The sequence below is a fragment of the Lutra lutra genome, chromosome X, assembly GCF_902655055.1.
Source record: "Lutra lutra chromosome X, mLutLut1.2, whole genome shotgun sequence".
In the NCBI taxonomy this organism is placed as follows: domain Eukaryota; kingdom Metazoa; phylum Chordata; class Mammalia; order Carnivora; family Mustelidae; genus Lutra; species Lutra lutra.
The window spans coordinates 69,190,488-69,201,124 of NC_062296.1; the positions used below are offsets into that span (position 1 = coordinate 69,190,488).

General features: G+C 36.6%; 1 pseudogene; it reads left to right on the top strand.

Moving 5' to 3' along the window:
- Positions 1-1,123: 1,123 nt before the first annotated feature.
- LOC125091521 (poly(A) polymerase alpha-like) lies at positions 1,124-2,005 on the top strand (annotated as a pseudogene).
- Positions 2,006-10,637: the final 8,632 nt, after the last annotated feature.

Genomic DNA, 10,637 nt, shown 5'->3' on the forward strand with positions numbered 1-10,637 from the left:
CCTCAAGAGTGGAATTGCTAGGTCACAGAGATTAGATATGTTCGGCTAGATTATATAATGCCAAAGCATTTTCTAGTTATTACACCAATTTATACTTCTACCAGTAGTATATGAGAGTTCCAGGGGCTCCCCATCTTTACTAACACTTGGTATTTTCTTTTTCGTTTTACCCATTCTGGTGGGAATGTAGGGGAGGGTAGTGGTGAGAGGATTTATTTCAAGAAATATTTAATTGTGCTGTGCTTCACCTTCCTTCAACTCAAGCGATAGGAGCTTTGAGATCGATAAGAAAATCTTTAAGTGTGTTTGCAAGAGCTCAAGGAACAAGAGGAAAAGCTCTGACTTCTGCCTACTAGTTCTAAAGGCAAGCTCTCTGGCTGGTACTGTCCCTCACTCTGCTTGCAGAGTGGAAAGGGTTGTCCCGGGAGCCAGCTCCTCTTCCAACAAAGGTTGAGCAGAGGAGCAGTTTCCCGGAGACCAAATATGAACTTGGAACAAGGGATTCAATCTGGGTTTATCAATATTAACTCTGACCCAGACAACGGATTGGAGATACGTAGGGACCCCAGTTATAAAGAGCTGAAAGCCCAGAGGCCAAGGGTGAATTTGGATATAGCCAGCCAGTCAAAAAGCATTCCTCCCACCAAGGAGTTGCAGTGGGAGGTCTCCAACAGGAAAATTGCTAAGAACCCTGTAAATGCACCCCTTGGGAAGGAAAGACTATCACCAAAGTGCCCCAACACCAGATTCCAACTGGTCTAGCCACTTAAGCTCATGTCCTTTTCACCATTGCCCTGGGGTCAGCCATATAGTAATCAACAAACAGTGAAGATAAGACACTATTATTTCTGTCCTTTCTTGTTATGGGCTTCCAATACTCAAGAAGCTCTGTGCTCAGGAGGGAGAAAACTTGAACTCTGAATAAGTTTGGCAATTGAAATACCACTACTATACCACTAGACTGGAGTTGAGTCATTATAAGATGATATTGAACTTGTCAGTGCTTTAACGAGATTAATTTTTTTATTATTGTTTAGGAGGGACTGGAAAAACTAGAAGTCATGTCAGAAATTTCATCCAGGGGAAGGGAGAAAACTGGCCCACAGTAAGATTGAAAAGGAGGATGAGAAAGAATATGAAAAAATTTCATACTATAGAGGTGATTGACTTAGTGTCTAAAAAATAAAAAACTCTGATAATCTCAATGTTACTTTACCCTATGATATTCAGTTGTTCACAGATACAGTTTATAGGCATGCCATAAGTAGCAAACTATTTGAAGTTTATGCGAAAGTTGCTTTAGCACATGTAGAAACAAATCAACTTCAATGACTATCTAATCATGTGCCTCAGAAAAGGTAAAATCATTCAACAGAAGATGTAAGATTGATATGTCTGAGTGACCATAGTCTCTACTTCTCAGTGGATAGTGATAACTTCATGCCTATGCATTAACCTTCTAGTGCTCTGAAGACAGGTCCACTGACTTGTCCTGACAGCTCCTGGGACAGTAACAGTTCTGCTCCAATTGTAACAGCAACATCTGTGACCAACACTCAGGCTAGTGAAGTTTCTGTACCACAAGTAAATGTGAGTGAAATTTCAGGGTGTACGTCGAGTATAAACATGTCTCAAAGTGCCACACAACCAACCATTTCTCCATGACCAAAGCCTACTGTTCCTAGAGTCCAGTCTTCAACATGCCTTGTAAACCAACCACCTAGACCTTCAGGAATATAGCAGCAAAATAACCTATTCCTGTAGTAGGAATGAAGAGGACATCCTCACCAAATAAAATAGAGTGTCTCAAGAAAACCAAACAGAAGGGAATAAAACAAGTAAAGAAGCTAACAGTCTTGTTTTGAATGAACATGAGAAAACAGAAATAAATGAACAACTTTATATGAGGAAAATTACAACTCAACTAGAAACTAAGGGGCTTCTCTGTTGGCCCCTCACAAAGCACCTAGTATGGACCTTTCCAATATACTTGCTCAGTCTGTAAATCCCATTCTTACTATCAAAGTTTCAATAAAACTGAGATTTACCTGTCAACTTCAGGGATCCATAAACAGTATCTGCCAACTCAATCTCTTGTCTTCAAGTGCTAAAAAATGGAGAATAAAAATAAAGTAGAATAGAGTGGATAAGGTTAACATGACTGAAAGAAATGGTTTAGATTTACTTGGTGACCTCACTTCCTGGGATAATCCACATTTGTTCAGAAGTCCTAATTAGTAAGTGCAGAGGTAGGAGTGCTATTATTAATTTGCTAACAACAGTACATGAAGCATGTCAGATATTGATAAACTTACTCTTTCTTCATCTGGACAAATAAAACAGATTTTTCCAAACATGTTTTATGAATCCTCCATTGGGCTTATTCTAACATATTTGCACTTTTCATGCTTAATTGCAATGACTCAAACTCTTCCTCTTTTTAAAATTTTTTTAAAGATTTTATTTATTTGATAGACAGAGATCACAAGTAGGTAGAAAGGCAGGTGGGGGTGGGGGTGGGGCGGGAAGCAGGCTCCCTGCTGAGCAGAGAGCCCGATGCAGGGTTCGATCCCAGGACCCTGAACTCATGACCTGAGCTGAAGGCAGAGGCTTAACCCACTGAGCCACCCAGGCGCCCCATCTTTTTAAAATTTTTTAAAAGATTTTATTTATTTATTTGAGGCAGAGAGATAGATAGCACAAGCAGGGGGAGGGGCAGAGGGAGAGGGAGAAGCACATTCCCTGCCAAGCAGGAGCCCGATGTGGGGCTCAATCCCAGGACCCTGAGACCATGACCTGAGATCATGACTTAAGTTGAAGGCAGACACTTAACCAACTGAGCCACCCAGGTGCCCCTTCCTCTATCTGTCTAAATTAATGTTCCAACGTTGGAGTATAGTCTTAACACCCTTAGGAGATATACTGAGGCTTTCTTTTCACCATTAGTTTATGCTATCTAGTAGACACTATTTCTTCTCCCCACATTTTCATTCTCTGTAGTCACTTTGCCTTCCCTCCCACTCTCTAAGAAAATATTGTTACACTAACAGGTATAATGTAGTATCTGGTGTTTTGTGTAGCTATGGATTTAGATTGAAACTGTCCAGCATGGATTTCAGTTTTGTCTTTTTGTGACACACACAATGGGGGAAATTCAGCTTATTAAACATTTTGCAGAATTGCACCCAAACTTTGCCAAGCAGGAAAGTTGGACATTTTCTTTGTAGTGACTTTTTGATTCTAGTTTTCATAACCTAGAGATCAGACTGTTGCTTTCACATGATATATGTAATATCTCATGAGTGGACTTTGAGTTTGTTTTGCCTTGAAATATCTAGACTCCTTTTAATTTTTTAAGAGCTATATTGTAAACAGAATTAAAAACACAAACTTAGAGAATGAAGGGAAGAAAGAAAGAAAAAAAGAAAGAGACAGCAGGAAGGAGGGAGAGGGGAGAAAGGGAGGAAGAAACAGGAGCAACAACCAATACCAAGCTTACGGAGAAAAATTCAGGGATGAATATGCTAAATGTTCAGGATTAAAGAAACTGGGATTGTGAATATATTTAACTATGCTCAGTATTTCTAATTTTCTGTGACAAAAGTATAAATTTTTAATGTTAAGAACATAAAAATGACAGCTTGGAGCTGTTAATTTAGAACATTAGAGAGCTAGAGATTTAGATTTTATTATAAATGGTTAGATAAATTTAATGATAGGCTTTATTATCTATACATTTAGGAGTTATCTTGGGAAATCATTTATAATACTTCTACTAGATATATTTTGATATAGGTAATATATACTGTATATATGCATGCATAGATATGTGTATATCTCTATCTCCATCTATTGAGTGTGTATGTATGTATATGTGTGCAATTAAAAAACATTTTATTGTCTAGCTCATTACATACATATAATACTTTTTAAGTTACAGTTATAAAACGTTATAACAGATATAGATCCTAGAAAACTGTAAAGCATTAGGAACCAAATAGTTTTTTTTTTTTTTTTCATGTGGTTTCAATGGGCTTATGGTCTATTTTATGGCAGAGATGACAGAGCGTTAACAGAATTATTAAATAATTCCTAGACAACATTTCTAACATCAATATCTGAAGCTTGTTTTTAATAAGTTATACTTGTAGCCCTGGGTCAACTATATGATGTCCTTAAGCTTAACAACCCTAAGCTCTTTGTTAGAAACACAGTCTAGGGCCTTTAAAAAAATCTAGATAATATTGGTCTCAAATCCTTGTAGATAGTCCAATGTCCCATCAAGGAGTTTTGTAAATTCCTGGTAGGGGTGTTAGAGAAGAGGGAGAGCTCCAGCTCCGGCTGTCTGCCTTAAGTTAATTCTTATCCTCTACTCTGTGTCTCAGGAGTGTTCCTTTTCCTCCATCCTAAGGGAAAACTTAATATGAGACATATACTCCACTCCATGAGGCCCCAAGCCAAAAGTGAATAGAATATGATTCTAAACAGCATTCAATTGAATAATGTGTAAACATGGTATATCAAGTAAATTTAAATTGCATGTTGGATATGCTTATCCTTCAAATCCATTGATCACTTTGGTATAGGAGATTTCTCCCATATTCCATGGCCCCAAATAGCACTCTGTCCTCTTGACATTCCCTGAATTCCTCTACTCATCAATTAAACCATATTCCCCTAATGACACTATTTTCTTACTCCATTATAGAAAACATTTCAGAGATTAATATCAGTATCTATAGCAACCATTTATAACCACCTGAATAAGAAAAATAGCAAAACAAAGCCATATGGACAGGAGATCCTCAGAAGGGGAGAAATATATATTTATTTTTAACAGATCCATTGACTGAATTTATCCTGTCCATTTAAAGGAGAGTTGAGACAGCATTAATTCATCTGTTTTGAGAAATGCTGGCACTGCGCTCGGTTCTAAGGATACAGTGTTGAGTGAAACAGATAAAGCCCATGCACAGACATATTGACTTGTCTGGAGGAAACACACTATCACATAAGTAGGCACAGAGAAGAGCCATGAGGAGTGCTGTATAAAGTGTAAATTCATATTGCTAAAGTATACAAGGAACCTAATTTCAACTGAAGACTCAAGGAAGGCCTCTCTGAAAAGTAATAATGTACAGCATGTCCTCAAGGATGAGAAGAAGCCAAGTATCGAAAGGGCAAGGAGAAAGATGAACAAAGTCCTTAAGGTAAGACCTTTGAGTGTTGGAGGGAATGAAAGGAGGCCCAGAGGGAGTAGCACAGACAGGGCATTGGCACGGCAATGGAGCGCAAAGAGCATGTAGAGGAAGGCAAAGGTCAGCTCCCAAAGGATTCAAAATAGTATTTTAGGTATAATGGAAAATCCTTGAAAAGTTCTGGGGAGGAGTTTAGCATGATCCACTTGACATTTTAAGGAGATGACTCTAGTTTATGAAGAATAGATCCAAGAACAAAAGGGGATGGCATTTATTTTCATAAATCTATAAGATGTTATGATTGGGGACATATCATACAAATTATATCTAAGACCTTTTATGGAAAGAGTCTATGTAAACATACATAGCCATTTCTTTAGAGACTAAAGTCTAAAAAATGAAATGGCTCTCCGTTTGGATTTGGATGGCCAGACTGTTTTATCATCTGATGCAGCACTGCTTGGGCAACTTAGTATTTCAGCACTGTGTGAGCTAAAACTATGTTGAAGTTAAATGTTTAGATGAGGATTCTCTATCTCTTTCACTTCCGGGTAGGGACAGGAAAGTAGAGCTTCAACTTAGTCTTCTTTGCTATTTTATCTATCTACCTATCTAGATGCCTAAATAAATAAATAGGTAGGTAGGTAGATATAGATGCAGGTAATAAAAAGCTCTCATTTACTGAGAACCTACTCTGAGTTGGGCTTCTTGTATACATCACCTCTAATGCTGACAAGATTGTGCTTATTTTACAGATGAAAGAATGGAGATTCAGAAATGTTAATTCACTTGCCCAAAGCCACACAGCTATTACGTAGCCCTGCTAGTAGTAGACCTACATAGACCTACTACTAATGTGTACAGTTCCAAAATCTATTAACTTCTCCCTCTATTCTGCTGCTTCCACGTGCATTATTCTTTCTGAGCAGAGAAAGTAAATCCAGCAGAGGGAAGAACTGTTGAACTTCCCCTTTCATCCCTCTGACAACACAAATATTTCCTCCCTAAAGTGATTTTAAATGGAAATTGGAGAGCTAATATTTATTATGTAAGAGTACATAATTTAAAGGAATAAACAGTTACCTGGTTCACTTGAATTTTATTTGACTTATTCCTTCAGACAGACACTCACTGCTTTTAGTGTGGCTGACAGAATACATATGGAAATAAGGAATCATCGGTTTGTGATAGTGATATGTGGTAGGCATCCTCCCTCACTTCACACAGATCACAGGCAAATGTGTGTTCTCAAAGATGCACAGAGTCATACGGAAGCGAGAAAAACAAAAACCAGTACTGAAGGCCCTGTTGTCTAAATAAAAGAGTAGTATCACAAAACCAAGAGGCAGCAAGGCTTCATTGATCAATTGTCTACCGGGGATACTGTCAGCAATACTCAGGTTCAACCCTCTTTTTCTTATCAGAATGTTCGTCTGGCAGTGTTCTTGCGGATTATCTATTTCTGCTGAATAACTTGCAGCAGGGCTGCTAATCAAGAGAGAAAAGAAGCTGCCTTTGGTGATGAAAATTGCTTTCCAGTGACTGATTGTGCTAATCAATCTTCTACAAGGGAAATCAGGAGTAAAAGATGGCCAATAATTGCAAAACACTGCTGCATCCATGAAGAAAAATAACTGACGCACAAAGCCCAGAAAAGCAACTCTTGGGAAAATGTTGCAGAGTTGGCTATTTAAAACACACATACGTTGGAAAGCAGTTTTTCACAGTTTTAGCCTTCTATGTAATATGTAGGTAAGGACTGTGCCTACTTTACTCTGGCATTAGAGAATCTGACGGCACTTCATAATTGGAGGGTAATCTGGGATTTTCCATTTGGAATCTGAAAACTGATTGAAAGTTATAAAAATTATCAAGATTTTTGATGCAGGGATGACATTTAGCCTCCGATCATAACTTTTTGCGTGTGATAATTACAACTGAATTAATGGCAGAAAATCTCTTTCTAATGATTCCCAGCTGTCAGTGCAGCTCAATGAATGATCCTTAGTGGTTCAGTCCATTTGTTTATAGTTTGCTCACAAGTTCCGTGTGATATTAAGTACAAAATTGGATATAATGTTGATTCTATATCTAGTTTTATGCAGACATTGTAAAGTAGAAACTAAAACTTATATTCCTCCCATTAAAAAACAGAATTGTTTTTCCAATCTGGTGTGCATTTAAAGCAATTTTTTAAGACTCTGCATAACTTAAGAGTCAACTACATAAGAGATCTGGAATCGTACATGATAAGTAAAGTATGTGAGATAATGCCTGAAATTTGAAAAATCCGTTTTGGCTGCTTAGAATCACATATAGAGTTTCTTCAGATCTAAAACAGCATCAATTGTAAGGCTCACTAAAACAAATGAAGAAGAAATAGATCACAATCTAAATTAATATATATTGCTTTAATTTAAAGCAATTTGTAAATTGCTTTAGCATGATCTGGTCATACAAGCTTTTTTTTTTTTGCTTTGAAGTTTTCTATTTCCAAGAGATTTGGAAATTTCTCTTGCCTAAAATGACATCTCTTGGAGTATGAGGTAATTCCAAAAGAATGTAACAAAACCTACAACAGCAACGTCTACTCATGATGGGACTCTCTCTTCCGTCTCATAAAGCATTTTTATATTTCTTTGCACAAAACCATGAAATTGTGTTCACTCCCCCAATGATAAATATTTGCTTTGATAGCATTAAATTTGCACCCTAGTGCTGTATTTTCATGGCCAAATAATTCTATATTCCAAAACGCATGATATTATAATTACTGATAAAAGTGTAAAGCAATGAACTCAACATGTTTAGTAACATAACTCAGCTAAAATGGTATTAAAAGCGATGACTAAGTGCATATGAGCAGGCAACAACAAATACAACATACTTGGTACCTGGACAATGTCAACTGGAAGATACAGACATGTCCTGATTTCAGAGAAGTTAAAATGTGGAAAATGTGCATCTTAGAATTGGGAAATACATTAATATTGCAAGGTGAAACTTTCAAGATAATGATTTTCAACTCCCTCATTTTCCACGGTAGGTCCATAAGGCCCAATGAATTAAGAAAGCCATTTCAGATGGTGGTACAAACTAGGTAAGACTCCTAATTTTTAGGACAGTTTATATTCTATTAATTCATGTTTTTCCTGATCTGCCCCTTTTGAATGATTTGTTACTTTGTGATATTCTTATTTTCTTGGGCTTAAAGCTGTTACTTGATTGAAGACTGATTTAACTCATCCTATTGATGACTGATGATTGAACACACTATATAGGTTGCTTCTATGCTCTATTAAGTGAACTTACTTGGTAATATAGGATGTTCTTAATCCATGTAATTCAATATTTTATTTAGTTTCTAGCAACTAAAAGATAAAATTATTATCCCTGATTAATCTTTCCCAAAATATTTTCATTCTGCCAAATTAAAGGTCTTCCTTTTGTTTGCTGCATCACTTCTAGACTTTTCCATCCAATTTTTTTTTTTTGTGGGGGTGAAGGGATGGAAGGGCAGAGGAAGGGGAAGAGAGAGAACTTAAATTGTCCATGGAGCCCAAATTGGGGCTCAATCTCACAATCATGACCTGATCGAAAATCACAAGTAAGCTGCTTAACCAACTGAACCACCCAGGCGCCCCTCCATCCAATTTTTGAGGCTTTTCATAACTTAGCCTCATCTAAGTCACTCAATTTTATTTCCCTCTACTTGAAGCCATATTACCCTGATTTTTATTTTGGTCATTATCAATACTGTTACAATGCCTGTAGAAATATTACTCAATCTCAGGATTTTAACTACTGCTCATGGAAGCTTCTGAAAGTTAAGTAATTTCTATCTATTGGTTTGGCTACTACTAGCATATACAGTACAGCATATCTAGGCTTTGAGTGTCCCACACAAGGCAGTGCATTTGACAGAACCAAAAAAGGAGGATCTGGAATCAACATAACATTGGCAGTGGGGCTTAGATTAGTTTTAACTTCCTCATCTGGTATTAAAAGTTCTCTGTAAAGTTGGCTTTAGTGGGTGTGCAATAGAGTATCACACAATCAGGTGTATGTGAAGGCATTCCCAAGCAGAATATCACCTTTTCCATTCTTTTCTCGTGACACTAAATCTCTGTCAGTAACGAAGCTTCTTCCTAAAACAAAAAAGCAAACTTAAAATCCATTAAATAAGGCATCACTGAATACCTTAAAATTATTAGTGTATAACAGATGGCTCATACTCAGTTCTGGTTATTCTGTCCCCCACATATTTACTCTGCAAAAAAAAAAAAAAAAAAAAAGCTCAAAAATACTAAAGGACTGGGGCGCCTGGGTGGCTCAGTGGGTTAAGCCTCTGCCTTCGGCTCAGGTCATGATCCCAGGGTCCTGGGATCGAGCCCCGAGTCGGGCTCTCTGCTCGGCAGGGAGCCTGCTTCTTCCTCCCTCTCTTCCTCCCTCTCTGCCTGCCTCTCTGACTACTTGTGATCTCTCTGTCAAATGGATAAATAAAATCTTAAAAAAAAAAGAAACTTCATTATAAAAGTAGACTTAACTAGTACCTGAATATGTTTGTCATCATTCAGAAAGTATTCTGGATCAGCAGAAGTATGTTTAGCTATGGATCAAAGAACTAAGGAGGAATTACAGAGTGTCTGAGTTGGTTTATGATAGCTGATAATTTGTTTTCACCTTTTCTCTTCTTCTCTAACTTGTTAAACTGAAGTCTTAAGGACAATTCTTCACCTGAAAGCCATGACCACTTTGCCATTAAGATTAGTCATCAAGACATATGATATAAACTCTTTATCATATTTCCATTTCAGATAAAATTATACTACCCTAGATTATATAGATATGATTCAATCACAATTTTTAACATAATAAAACATACACATGTAGAGCATTATATACAGCACTGTACAGATATAAAATTTTAGATTATGAGCACAGGATTTAGGTTGCAAATTAAGGTTGCAGAAATCAAGTACTGTATCAGAAAATAAATATTCAGAAACTGATAATTTAATTAATATGATGGAATACAACCATTAGAAATTATGGCTTCAAGTAATTTCTCAGTATATAAGAAAAGTTAACCTTAAGTTTTTAAAAGCATATCATGTGATAAAACTAATGTGATCCTAGTTAAAATCTATACATATTCTATGTAGCTATCAATATATATTTATCTGTGCATTAATATTTAGAACATATATATCCAAATGTAAAATGAGAACAGTGATTGGTATGAGCAATGACATTATAAAATATTAGTCTCATCAATTAAAATGGGATTACTTTGGTGTTTTACTATGTTCATTTTATGTTTTTGTTCTTTATTTCTAATATAGAGCATTCATATTTTATGGAAGATTTATTTACAATACAATATGAAAATATCCCATTATGCCTACTGAGAAAAAAAGAATCTACTAATAGGCCAGG